A 12,910-nucleotide genomic window follows, 5' to 3' on the forward strand; every position below is an offset into this window, starting at 1 on the left:
ATTAAAAGCTGAGTATTTAGTGCAGAAATATTAACAGTAATCATAAAACCAGAAAGAATAATGGGAAAATATTTTTGGATGTCTTCTATGAGCTAACATTTTATATACATTAGGTCATATTATCCTCATAACTTTTTTTAAATGGAGATAATTGCAAAATATACTCAACGATGGAAATTATTATTATAATTTATATACATATAACATATATTATGACATACATATTATTATGTATGCTCATAAGCTAATCAAATCAGAGAGTGTTCTTCAAATATTAAAACCCCAATGTATTGGGTTTTCTTCCGCATTCAAATTCTTTAGGATTTAAAACATAACCTCAAAATAATGTCTATAATTAATGGGGCAGCGTATATAGTCATCCTAAATTGCCGCAACAATTCACCAAAGCAATTGGTACATCTTAGGAAGTGGAGGAGTGTTCTTCAAAACCTAGAAGAGACACACATCAGGATTCTGTATAATGACTATCATCAGTAGCAATCGTATACTTTGCATAGAGCCTCATATGCTATCAAATGCATTTAAAAATTAAACAAAGGAGGGTGGCACCTGTGGCTTAAAGGAGTAGGATGCCAGCCCCATATGCCAGAGGTGGTGGGTTCAAACCCAGCCCCAGCCAAAAAGTGCAAAAAAGAAAAAATTAAACAGAGAATCACAAAAGTGTATAAACATTTTAAGAGATGTTACATATTACTTTTTGAAGTTGAATTGAAGGTACTGTTACCAGTCAAGTGTACTTAGACATGCTACACACATCTATTTTACTGTAATTTGTACACTCTTAGGGAAAGATTAAGTGTGCTTCCAACAAGATCTCTTAAAAGGAGCATACATTTTTTTACACCCATGGTATATCATGTTATTTGTTTTCAGTGGGACTACTTTAGAACTGAACACAGATCAATGAGGTGGTTACAAGGCTTACACACAGAGAAAGAAACCTCAATTTTCATTGTATGTCTGCCATGGGAACACAAATGGATTTAGGCTGAGTGAAACATGGAGTACTTTTCAGCTATAAATTCAATCAAGGTATTTCATAAATATAAGTATGCATGTCTTTTGAAAACCGACTTGTAGATACATAACATAAGAATTGTGTGTACTTTAAACGGCCTAGGCAATTCTTGCTATAAAATTTAAAGTATTACACTTATTAAAATACAGAAGTAGGTTAATATAAAAGTATGTTTTAAACATATTTTTAGACATAAAGTAGAGAAGATTGTTCTTGCCTTGGGGAGAACAAAGTAGAGGAAAAAAGAGAAAAGTAATAGGAATCTCATATCCAAACTATATTAAGATTAGAACACACCCCACCCCAATCTAATTAGAATGTCCTCATTATATTTCTGCCTGAACTACTATATAATGTGTTTCTACTGCTGGCAATGATTGAGAAATAATAAGAATTAAAGTGCATTAGATCAAATAGATAAATGTAGGTATGGCTAAAAAGGCAAATGAAAGATTGATATAAATGATCTTCATTTATTTTTAAATCCTTCATTTTGATAGCCTACCTTTCTGCAAAATTATGTCTAGATGAACAGCCAGGGAAAAAGCAAGAGTTTAAAAAAGTGTTTTTAGACTACTTCTTTTTCATGTATGTAATTGTATATTTATTGCTTCTGAGTCACAATACTGACAATTTTGGCTTCCAGAGCACTCCATGAAAAATTCGGTGATTAACGCTTTGTTTTGACTTCATACACAAAGCCTTTGCTATCTGTCCAAAAATCTATTTTTGTGGGTTTTGTGGTTATGTCAATTAAGCTTCCACATCTGGTTATGTCCCAGTACTCAGAGAATTTGGTCTCCCAGCATAGAATCCTACATCTATGCTGTTATTTTTTAAAAAATATGCTTTCCTTTTTAAAATTATGTTAATTCATAACATTATTGATCAAAGAGTCCTCCTTTTTATCACTTATTTCTCACCATCCATCACGTCCAAAGCGATTATACACTAAGAATAGGATTGTAAGTAAGTAGTTGATCATTCGTTATGGATGCATATACACATATGCTACAAAAAAGAAAACACATTGATATACAAATGCTTAAAATATGATAAATTATAACACTTGTTTAAAAAAAATGCCATGAAACACTAGGTTTAATTTTTCTTTTTTGGTATAAAATCCACAGACTTATTGGTGAAACACAAAAGCCAAGAACAATTAAACAGTTCTATTATACCAATAGAGTTTGTAGACATTGGTTTGGAAATTCTAGTCACAGGAACAAATCATCACACACACAAAAGAAGCAGAAAGACTATGAAGAATGACAAAGAAGTATTGTTAATTTTTTTCAATAGCTTTTCTCCACTTCAGTATTAACTAGTGAGGTGGTAATAAATAGCAAGAAAAAATACAGCTAAGATAGTAACATTTTAGAAAGAACACACTGTTTTAAGAATAATTCTAGCAATGTTTGTAAAGGATTAATATATTACAAAAGGTGATATTCTATAAATGCTAACAAGTATATTTTCTATCAAATAGGTTACAGATTTTTCTAAATTGTAGAAAAATTAAATACATAAAATCATAATTATTATTCTCAAGATGTATAAGCTCAATGTCACAAAATTAAAGTCTTAAGGGTACTATATTGTGGACATTGACAAAGCAATTCTAAGTATATGAAGGAGAAAAAAATGTATGCATGTAGGGATGCTTTCAGGGAAAAGATGTGTACTCTATAGAACTAAGATAATAAGAATGGTAAAATAATAAAGCAAGAATCAAAAGACAAATTATTTGGTCTTGGGCTCTAAAGAATACTCAAGAAGCAAAGTCAGCTTCTCACATTTGAAATATTGGAAACGCTACTGAAAATGTCAAGAATTAAGTATTAGCTAGATAGCTAAATACATTCCCCCAAATCCTCCCCTTAGTAAATAAATAGACCTGGAATTTTCTAAAAATGATTTGTAAAAAAACAAACAAACAAACAAACAAAAAAAAAACTAGTAATAACCCTGGCACAGACTGAAAGAAAAAATACTGATATAGTAAGGTGGGTAAGGATGTAAGATTGTAGGTAAATGCTCTTTTTAAAATATACTCTTGCATTTTACAATGGCTTTTCAATGATTGTGTATAATCCTTTTTGTATAATGTTTATTTTGTTTTATTTTATTCATTTGTTTTTTAAGACAGAGTCTCAAGCTATCACCTTGAGTGGAGTGCCATGGCATCAGAGCTCACAGGAATCTCCAGCTCTTGGGCTTGAGTGATTCTTTAGCCTCAGCCTCCCAAATAGCTAGGACTACTGGCGCCCATCACAACGCCCAGCTATTTTTATTGTTGTAACTGTTGTTGTTACTGGTGTTATTGTTCAGCAGGCCTGGGCTGGGTTCGAACCCTCCAGCCTCAGTGGATGTGGCCGGCACCCTACCCACTAAAGCTACCTTGAAAAATCCCCTTTCCAAACTTACCTTATCCAATCAAATCAGCCATGCCCTGGTATTTACTATGGGTCAACTACTGTTCTAAGTAATTTACAAAATTAACTCACTTAACAATTTCAGATATAGATTGAAAAAGGTAGCCATCACTTCCTCTAAGTTAAGTGGTACAACAAGGATGTGGCCCTAAGTAATATTTCTCCTGAGCTCGAACTCAGGAGCCAGCCCTAATTCATGATATTGGCCTTAGGGTTGCATCCTGTTTTCTGACTCTTTGTTTCTGGAATTTGCACACATAATAAAGTTAACAGAGATAACTTCCTTCATCACATTGCTTTCAAATATTGCTATTCAAATATGCCCAGTTAAGAGGATTTACTGGGTCCTTTTTCTAAAAAACTAAAATATGTAAATATCCAAATAATGTCCGTGTAAGATAGACGATCTCTAAGCATTATTTTAAGTTTATATATATATTTGCTTTTTTAATTTTTATGTGCTATAAAGAGGCTATAGCTTTTGGTTATGATAATAAAAATACTCATATCTGCCACGTTAAGAAGGTGAGAGCCAGATGTGTGTAGCTGCAGAAAGGCGTAATGTGTGTACCCATGAGCCCCGCTAGGCTGCCGGCATGCTGTTCCTAGCTAGACAGTTCACAGGTGTCCAAGCCCTAATTACACTGCAAATTAGAATTTAGCTACTTTAGCTAACAGTAATAACATAAGTGTTTGAAGAGCAATAGTGACTGAGAAATAAAACTCTATGTGTGCCTTTGTTTTTTTAAGGAAAACAGTAACTTTGTCCTAAAGAAGCAGTTAGCAAATTATTTTCGTCTCTGAACCAAGGTTCTTAAAATTTTTAAGGATCCTAATAAGGTTTTCGTTATGGGAGGGAAATGAAACTTTTAATATTTAACTTATTAAAAATTAAAACTGAAAGCTTTACTTTCAGGGAATATACTTTCAGGGAATCATTTCCAAACAACAGTGACGAAAGTGCCACCTGTCAACATAAATAACATCTGGGTATTGCTTGAGAAACAGTTTTGACCTCTCAGGTCCTGAACAAGCATCACTGTCCTCAAGTAAAATGTCAGAATATGAAGAATCTACCGAATAAGAAAACTTGAAAAACACATTTGATTTGCTCTAGTATCTAATATCTAAGTCAGCAAAAAAATGAGGAAAATGTTCTAAAATTTGGCAAAGTTCGCTTAATCTCCTTAGGCTTGTTTTATTGATTCATGCCTTCAGCTACGAGATGAAATGTGACTTTTTTCCAACTTTACCTGATCTGTCTCATAAGCAACAATTACATGTCTTACCAAAATACTTGCAATGTGCTTCATTTGGGCTTAATTATGCCCTGGGCTATTAAAGAAAAAAAAAATCCTTCACTTACGAAATATTCATGGTTCTTCATAATCATGCTACCTTACATGTTTAATTTTAAATATTTTCTTGTTATTAGATATATAATCCAAGTATCTGCTGGCACCAATAAGATAAAATCAGAATTTATATATGAGAAAAATGAAAATTTATTTTCTTACAGTCAGCATCTCTTAGACACCCAAACTAACTTTGAAATTTTCCTCCCACTTAATGGGCACCTTACGTGGGTATACTGCAGAATTCCTGGGGGAAGGATACAACTACAACTCAGACTTTACATTAGCAATCTATGTAACTTAATTGTACATACCCCCATAATAATCTGAAATTTGAAAAACAAAGAAATTTTCTAGGGAGCCCACTAGCCAATAATACAGTTATTTCCTCTTATAAAAAAGACAAATGCTAGAAATAAATTTACTTGTTGTGTTGCTCTTGTATAATTATTGCATGGGAAGTGCCATCGTACCATAAAAGATAAGCCATCTACTTCATGTTAAATTTGTATAGGTACGTTTTTATTACTATACATATTTCACAAATTCTATGCTTCATGGAAATTACCTTGAGACTTGTCAAAGCCATTACTAGCCAAATAGTCTGCATTTTGAAAGAATCATGCTATCCTCCATTAATGATGTTTAATTTATTTTTTATTTATTTCGGTTTCATGGGTTTTTTGTTGATTGATTGGTTTGTTTTTTGACAGAGACTCTCTGTCACCCAGACTCACTGCAGCCTCACATTCAGTGTGTCCTCCTGCCTCAGCCTCCTGAGTAGATTGTACTACAAGTATGCACCATCATGTCAAGCTGATTTTTCTTTTCTTTCTTTCTTTTTTTTTATTTTTTCCTTGCAATTTTTGGCCCGGGCTGTGTTTGAACCTGCCATATGGGGCTGGCATCCTACTCAGAGAAATGCAAATGAAAACCACCCTGAGATATCACCTAACCCCAGTGATATCCTGCATAAGGACACAACTATAGGAATAGTTGTGGAATTTTGCAGGAATTCGGCATATGGGGCTGGCACCCTACCACCCTACTCCTTTAAGCCATAGGTGCCACCCAAGCTGATTTTTCTTTAAGAGATAGAGTCTTGCCATCTTGAATAGCCTGGTCTCGGACTTCTGGTTTAAGCAATCCTCCCATCTCAACCTCCCCAAATGCTAGAATTATAGGCCTGAGCCACCATGCACAGCTTTATTTGATATTTTAAGTGACAGTGACAAATAAACTGCAGCCATTAAGTCTCTGTTGTCTAAAATGAGATTTTTGTTTCAGTTGAGTGCTTGCATAAAATCTTTGACTAAAATTTAGGTTAGAGAGTGTTTTTTTAAATAAGGACTATCTCAGAGGCTTGTGAAAAAGAACCGCACCTGGTACTTTAAATTTCTGTCACTTTAAAAAACTGAGCTCTCCAATACTTGTTTTAGAGCTGATTTCAGTTATAAAACTTTCATATTGTATCAGCGAACTGACTGAGTCAGGATTTTCAAAACTCAGTTTAGGCTGTAAGAACAAGCTTTATGAAAATAGGATGCTAACTCAAGTTGGAGCAAATAAAGAATCAAATTATTTAAGACCAAATGAACTGATGAAGGAAATTTTTACTGTGATTATTTGTCAGGAATATACTTGGCATTATTTTAATATTATATGTTCCTGATTACATAAAGAATCTCTTTTTACTAAAGTCTCCTTGAGCCCACAATTATTCATAAGCCAAAATAAAATATTTTAAAATTACATCTGTTTCTCACTGACTCCCAGAATCTGGAATCTTTTACTCAATCTTCTTACTTTGTGTTACTTGGGGAATGTAGTTATTTAGATTCAATAAGAATCTGTCCTTTGTTTACTTATAAGCACATAATTAGGAGCTTTGAATATATAACCAAGGCTTTTTCCAGAATATTATATTGGAGAATTATAGGACAAGGCTTCTTTTGGGAGACGAGGATGCATTGAGGTTACAAAGAATTAGGTTACACTGATTGCATTTGTCAGGTAAAGTCCCTCTTATACTTGAGTGCTGCCCCTAAGAGGTGTGACATACACTGGGACCCCATCTCTCTCCCTCCTCCCCTCTCCCCACCTGCTCATTCCCCTACCCCTTCCTGTATTAGCTCATCTTTCACTTTAGAATTGAGTACACTGGATTCTCGCTTCTCCATTCTTGTGATGCTTTACTAAGAAGAATGTGTTCCACCTCCATCCAGGTTAATACAAAAGATGTAAAGTCACCATCTTTTCTAATGGCCAAATAGTGTTCCATGGTATACATATACCACACCTTATTAATCCATTCCTGGATTGGTGGGCATTAGGTTGTTTCCACATTTTGACAATTGTAAATTGAGCTGCAATGAACAGTCTATTGCAAATATCCTTATGTTAAAATGATATTTTCTTTTGGTAGATGCCTAGTAATGAGATTGCAGGATCAAATGGGAGGTCTAATTTGAATTCCTTAAAGATTCTCCATACTTCCTTTCAAAAAGGTTGTATTAGTTTGCAGTCCCACCCGCAGTATAGAAGTGTTCCCTTCTCTCCACATCCATGTCAGAGTCAGCAGCTTTGAGACTTTGTAACGCAGGCCATTCTCACTGGGGTTAGGTGATATCTCAGGGTGGTTTTCATTTGCATTTCTCTGATGATTAGGGATGATGAGCATTTTTTTCATGTTTGTTAGCCCTTCATCTTTCTCACTTAGAGAACATTCTATTCATGTATCATGCCCTGCAATATATGGGATTGTTGGCTTTTTTGTTGTTGCTGAATTTGAGTTCTCTGTAGATCCTAGTTGTCAAGCCTTTGTCCAATTCGTTATATGCAAATATCCTTTCCCATTCTGAAGGTTGTCTATTTGCTTTGGTTGTTGTATCCTTAGCTGTATAGAAACCTTTCAGTTTAATTAAGTTCCATCTGTTAATATTTGTTGTTGCAATTGGAATGGAAGTCTTCTTCAGAAACTCTTTTCCTAGGCCAATACCTTCAAGTGTTTTGTCCATACTTTCTTCAAGGATTTTTATTGTTTTATGCCTTAGATTTAAATCTTTTATCCACCTTGAATCAATTTTTGGGAGTGGTGAAAGGTACAGATCCAGTTTCAATTTTTTACATGTGGGTATCCAGTTCTCCCAGCACCATTTATTGAATAGGGATTCTTTTCCCAGTGTATGTTCTTGTTTTGTTTAACAAAAATCAGGTGACTGAACATGTTAGTTTGATCTCAAGGTTTTCTACTTAGTTCCAGAAGTCTATGTCTCTATTTTTGTGCCAATATCATGTTGTTTTGATCACTATGGCCTTGTAGTATAGCCTAAGGTCTGGTAGGGTGATGTCTCCAGCTTTGTTTCCATTCATATTGCCTTAGCAATACGGATTTTTTTCTGGTTCCACAGAAAATGAAGAATTATTTTTTCCAAATCTTGAAAGTAAAATGATAGTATTTTAATGGGGATTTCATTGAATCTGTAGATTGCTTTGGGAAGTGTAGACATTTTTACAATGTTGATTCTTCCCAGCTATGAGCTTGATATGTTCTTCCATTTGTTAATGTCTTCTGCTATCTCTTTTCTTAGGGGATTGTAATTTTCTTTGTAGAGGTCCTTCACCTCTTTTGTTAGGTATATTCTTAGTTACTGCATTTTTTTTAAGCTACTGTAAAGAGAATTGTGTCCTTCATTAGCTTCTCAACTTGGCTGTTATTGGCATATACATAGGCTACTGATTTGTGGACATTGATTTTATCTCCTGAGATATTACTGTATATTTTGATCATGTCCAGGAGTCTTGTGGTAGAGTCTTTGGGATTCTCTAAGTTTAGCATCATACCATCAACAAAGAGTAAGAGTTTTACCTCCACTGCCCCCATTTGGATTCCCTTTATTTCCTTCTCTTGCCTGATTGTATTGGCTACAACTTCCAGCACTATGTTGAGTAGTAGTGACAATAGAGGTCAACCTTGTCTAGTTCCAATTGTGAGTGGAAAACCATTCAGTTTTACTCCATTCTGTATAACATTAGCTGGAGTTTTATTGGACATGGCTTTGATCAGTTTAAGAAAGGTGCCATCTACACCTATATTCATAAGTGTTCTAACTATAAAAGGATGCTGAACTTTACTGAATTCTTTCTCTGCATCTATTGAGGAGATTATTATGGTCTTTGTTTTTGATTCTGTTGATATGGTGAATTATGTTTATGGGCTTACATATGTTAAGCCCTCCTTGCATACCTGGGATGAAACCTACTTGATCATCATATATAATTTTTTTTAATGTGTAGCTGTATTCTATTGGATAGGATTTTATTGAGGATTTTTGCATCTATATTCATTAGTGAAATTGGTCTGAAGTTCTCATTTTTAATTGGGTCTTCTCCTGCTTTTGGCATCAGGGTGATGTTTACTATATAAAATGTGTTGTGGAAGATTCCTTCCTTCTCAGTTTTTTGTAACAATTTTTGCAATATGGGTATAAGCTCTTTGAATGTTTGATAGAATAATTCTGTGAAGCCATCTTGTCCAGGGCATTTTTTTTTTGGGGGGGGGGTTATTGTTTCTTCAATCCCAATACTTGAAACTGGTTTATTGAAGAGATTTATTTCTTCTTGGTTAAGTCCAGGGGGAGGGTGTGATTCCAGGTATTGATCCATTTCTTCCACATTGTCAAATTTCTGGGCATACTGTTTCTCATACTACTCAGAGATAATCTCTTGTATCTCTGTGTCATCTGTTATTTCCCCTTTATCATTTCTGTTGAGGTTGCTAGAGATTTTACTTTTCTGTTTCTAGTTAATCTGGCCAGAGGCTTATTGATTTTATTTCTTGTTTTGAAAAACCAACATTTTGCATCATTAATTTTCTGAATAATTCCTTTGTTTTCAATTTTATTAATCTCTGATTCAATTTTAATTATTTCTTTTCTTCTGCTGGGTTTGGAATTATTTTTTCTTCTCTTTCCAATTCCATAAGATGATTCATTAGATTGTTGATGTACTCTATTTCTGTTTTATGAATACAGGCATCTAATGCAACAAACTTCCCTTTTAAGACTGTTTTGCTGTATCCCAGAGATTTTGGTAACTTCTGTCTTCATTGTTGTTATGTTTAAAGAATTTAACAATTTCTTCTTTTATCTCTTCCTGAATACAACTATCATTCAGCATGAGGTTGTTTAATTTCCATGCCTTTGTGTGGGGATGAACGTTTTTGTTGGAGTGGAGTTCCACCTTTGTTGCCTTGCGGTCTGAGAAGATACAAGGTACAATTTCTATTCTTTTAATTTTGTTGAGGTTTTATTAGAATACAAGGATGTGATCTATTTTGGAGTATGTTCCATGGGCTGATGAGAAAAGTGTATATGCTTTATCTCTGGGATGGTGTATTCTGTATTTGTCTGTTAATCCTATTTTTCCTAAGGTCACATTTAAGTCTTTGTATCTTTGTTTAGTTTCTGTTTAGAGGATCTTTCCAGTTCTGTTAGAGGGATGTTAAATTCACCAGCTATGATGGTGTTTTGGGATATCATTTTTTTTGGACAAGTCAAGGTTTGTTTCATAAACCAGGAAGCATTTAAACTGGGTGCATAAATATTTAAAATTGAAATGTCTTCTTGTAGTATTATTCCATTGACCAGTATGAAGTGTCCATCTTTATCTTTCATAACTTCAGTTAATTTAAATTTGCTTGTATCTGAAAATAAGATTGGAAACCCTCCTCTCCTTCTGACTTCCATTTGCTTGAAATATTATTATCAATCCTTTTACCCTGAGTCCTGATTTGTCCTTCAAGGCTAGGTGCATTTTCTGTAGGCAGCTTATGGATTATTTGTGCTTTTGTTATCTAATCAGCCAGCCTATGCCTCTTTAGTGGGGAATACAAGCCATTAATGCTTACCGAGAAAATTAATAAATGTGGGTGAAATGCTATCTTGTTTTGTGAAAGGATGTTGTATAGTTTTATCCTTTATGTCATTATGGAAGCTAAGCTTTGACCTTTAGCTTTTGGGTGTTTACTAGTGGTCCATTGTGATGGTCAGTGTTAAGAATATGTCTAAGTATTTCCTGTAGAGCTGTTCTTGCTGTGGTGAATTTTCTCAGTATATACATATCCTGCAAAGATTTGATTTCTTGATCAATTTTGAAGTTTAGTTTAGCAGGATACAGAAATCTGGTTGAAAATGGTTTTGTTTAAGAATGTTGGAGGTGGAAAACCATTCTCTTCTGCATTGGAAAGTTTCAGTTGAAAAGTCTGCTATCATCCTAATGGCTCTGCTCCTATAGTTGAGTTGATGCTTAATTCTGGCTGCTTGCAGAATTTTCTATTTCATTTTTACTTTGGACAGTTTTATTACAATGTATCTTGGAGAAGCTCTCTTTGAGTTGAGATGACCCAGGTTTTGATGTCATTCTAAAAGGAGTGTGTCAGAATTTTTAGCAAAATTTAGGATGTTTTCATTTATGAGAGTCTCTAATAGGGCTTTCATTCCATTCTGATAATCTTCCCCTTCAGGAATCCCTATTATTTGTATTTTTGAATGCTTTGTGAAGTCTTGTAGTTCTAGTGACTATTCTGTTTTATCTCTCTTCTTTACTGCCTCCTTGGGTTAACTAGGGTGACCAGACGTCCCGATTTTGGTGGGACAGTCCTAATTTTCAACAATTTGTCCCGCGTCCCCCGAGGTTTTAAAAAAGTCCCGATTTTTGGAAAGAGTGCATGAACAAGTTGGAGAACAAGAAAGGAATATACGGTTTTCAGCTGCCATATGGCTATTTCACCAGAATATGAGTTTTATATTATTTTTATTAATTTTACAATGTTAAACTGTAATAAATAATTGCTGAGAAGTGATTATTGAGAACTGCTTATCAAAGTTTGCATTGTTGTCAGGCCCTGCCTGCCCGTCCCCTGCCCGGCACCCCACCTCCGGCCTCACTCTGCCCCCGGCCATGTTGTCCTGCCTTACAGATGTTAAAATCTGGTCACTCTAGGTTAACACGAGAACCTTACGTCTAGCTCAAAGGTTCTTTCTTCTCCTTGGTCTAATATATTTTTGATATTCTCTACTGCATCTTTACATTCTTTGATTGTTTCCTTCATTTCCTTAAGCTCTGCCATATCCTGTCTATATTCTGCATATCTCTTATCTACCTTTCCACTGCCTTTCAATTTTCTTATCCATTTCCTTTATTGTCTTTATCATTCATGTTTTAAATTCCCTTTCCATGAAATCCATTAATCCCTTGGGGAAGTTGCTCTGCTGAGGTTTTTCATGTTGCCCAAATTTTTCTGTTAGTTCTCCCTCATGTATGCTTTCTTCTTGTCCAATTCTTTGTTCTTTTTCTTTCTCACTTCCCCTTTGCTTTAAATTACCTGGTCTCAGAGCTGAGGTATTTAAGGTTTAAGTATAAGGCCTAAGAAAGAGAAGGGTAAATAGAGAGAAGGGTAAACAAGTAGAAACAAGAATCAAAGAAGATAAAAAAGGAATGAGAAAAAAAAAAGAAAAGAAGGAAGGGGATGAAAGAAAAGGTTGAAGAAGAAGAGAGAAGGAGGACAGGAAGACAGAATGAGAGTGATAGGAGAAATGGTATTGATTGACACAGTGCTAAGACTGCCCTATAACTCAAGGATTTTGAAGAGTTGGGCGGGGTGGGTTCCTCAAAATCAGGACTCCTTACCTGCTTGAGAAAAGCGGGACTCTACCACTGCAAAATAGAGGAAGAGAAAGAAAAGAGCAAAGAGAAAAAAACTTTTAAAAAAGAAAAATTTTGCAGCATGGACTTGGCAGTACTGTTTTCCCAGGGCCAAGGGTAGAAGAGCTCCTTAGACTATGATATCTTGGCCAACTTGAGCTAGACTACTGCCATGACCTCCCAAGCAGACCGAAGTCGTGCCACCCTACCATTTAGAGAAAAAAGAAAAATATATATAATGCTAATAAAATAAGAATAGCTAAGGAAAATTAAAAATACAGTTGGATCAAGGAAAGGAGAGAGGGGGAGGCAGAAAAGAGAAAGAAGGATGAAAGACCAAAAAAGAAGGAGATATTTAGCTTATGTATGAACAA

Source organism: Otolemur garnettii, unplaced genomic scaffold (assembly GCF_000181295.1).
Source record: "Otolemur garnettii isolate 467f Iridium unplaced genomic scaffold, OtoGar3 scaffold00064, whole genome shotgun sequence".
Lineage (NCBI taxonomy): Eukaryota > Metazoa > Chordata > Mammalia > Primates > Galagidae > Otolemur > Otolemur garnettii.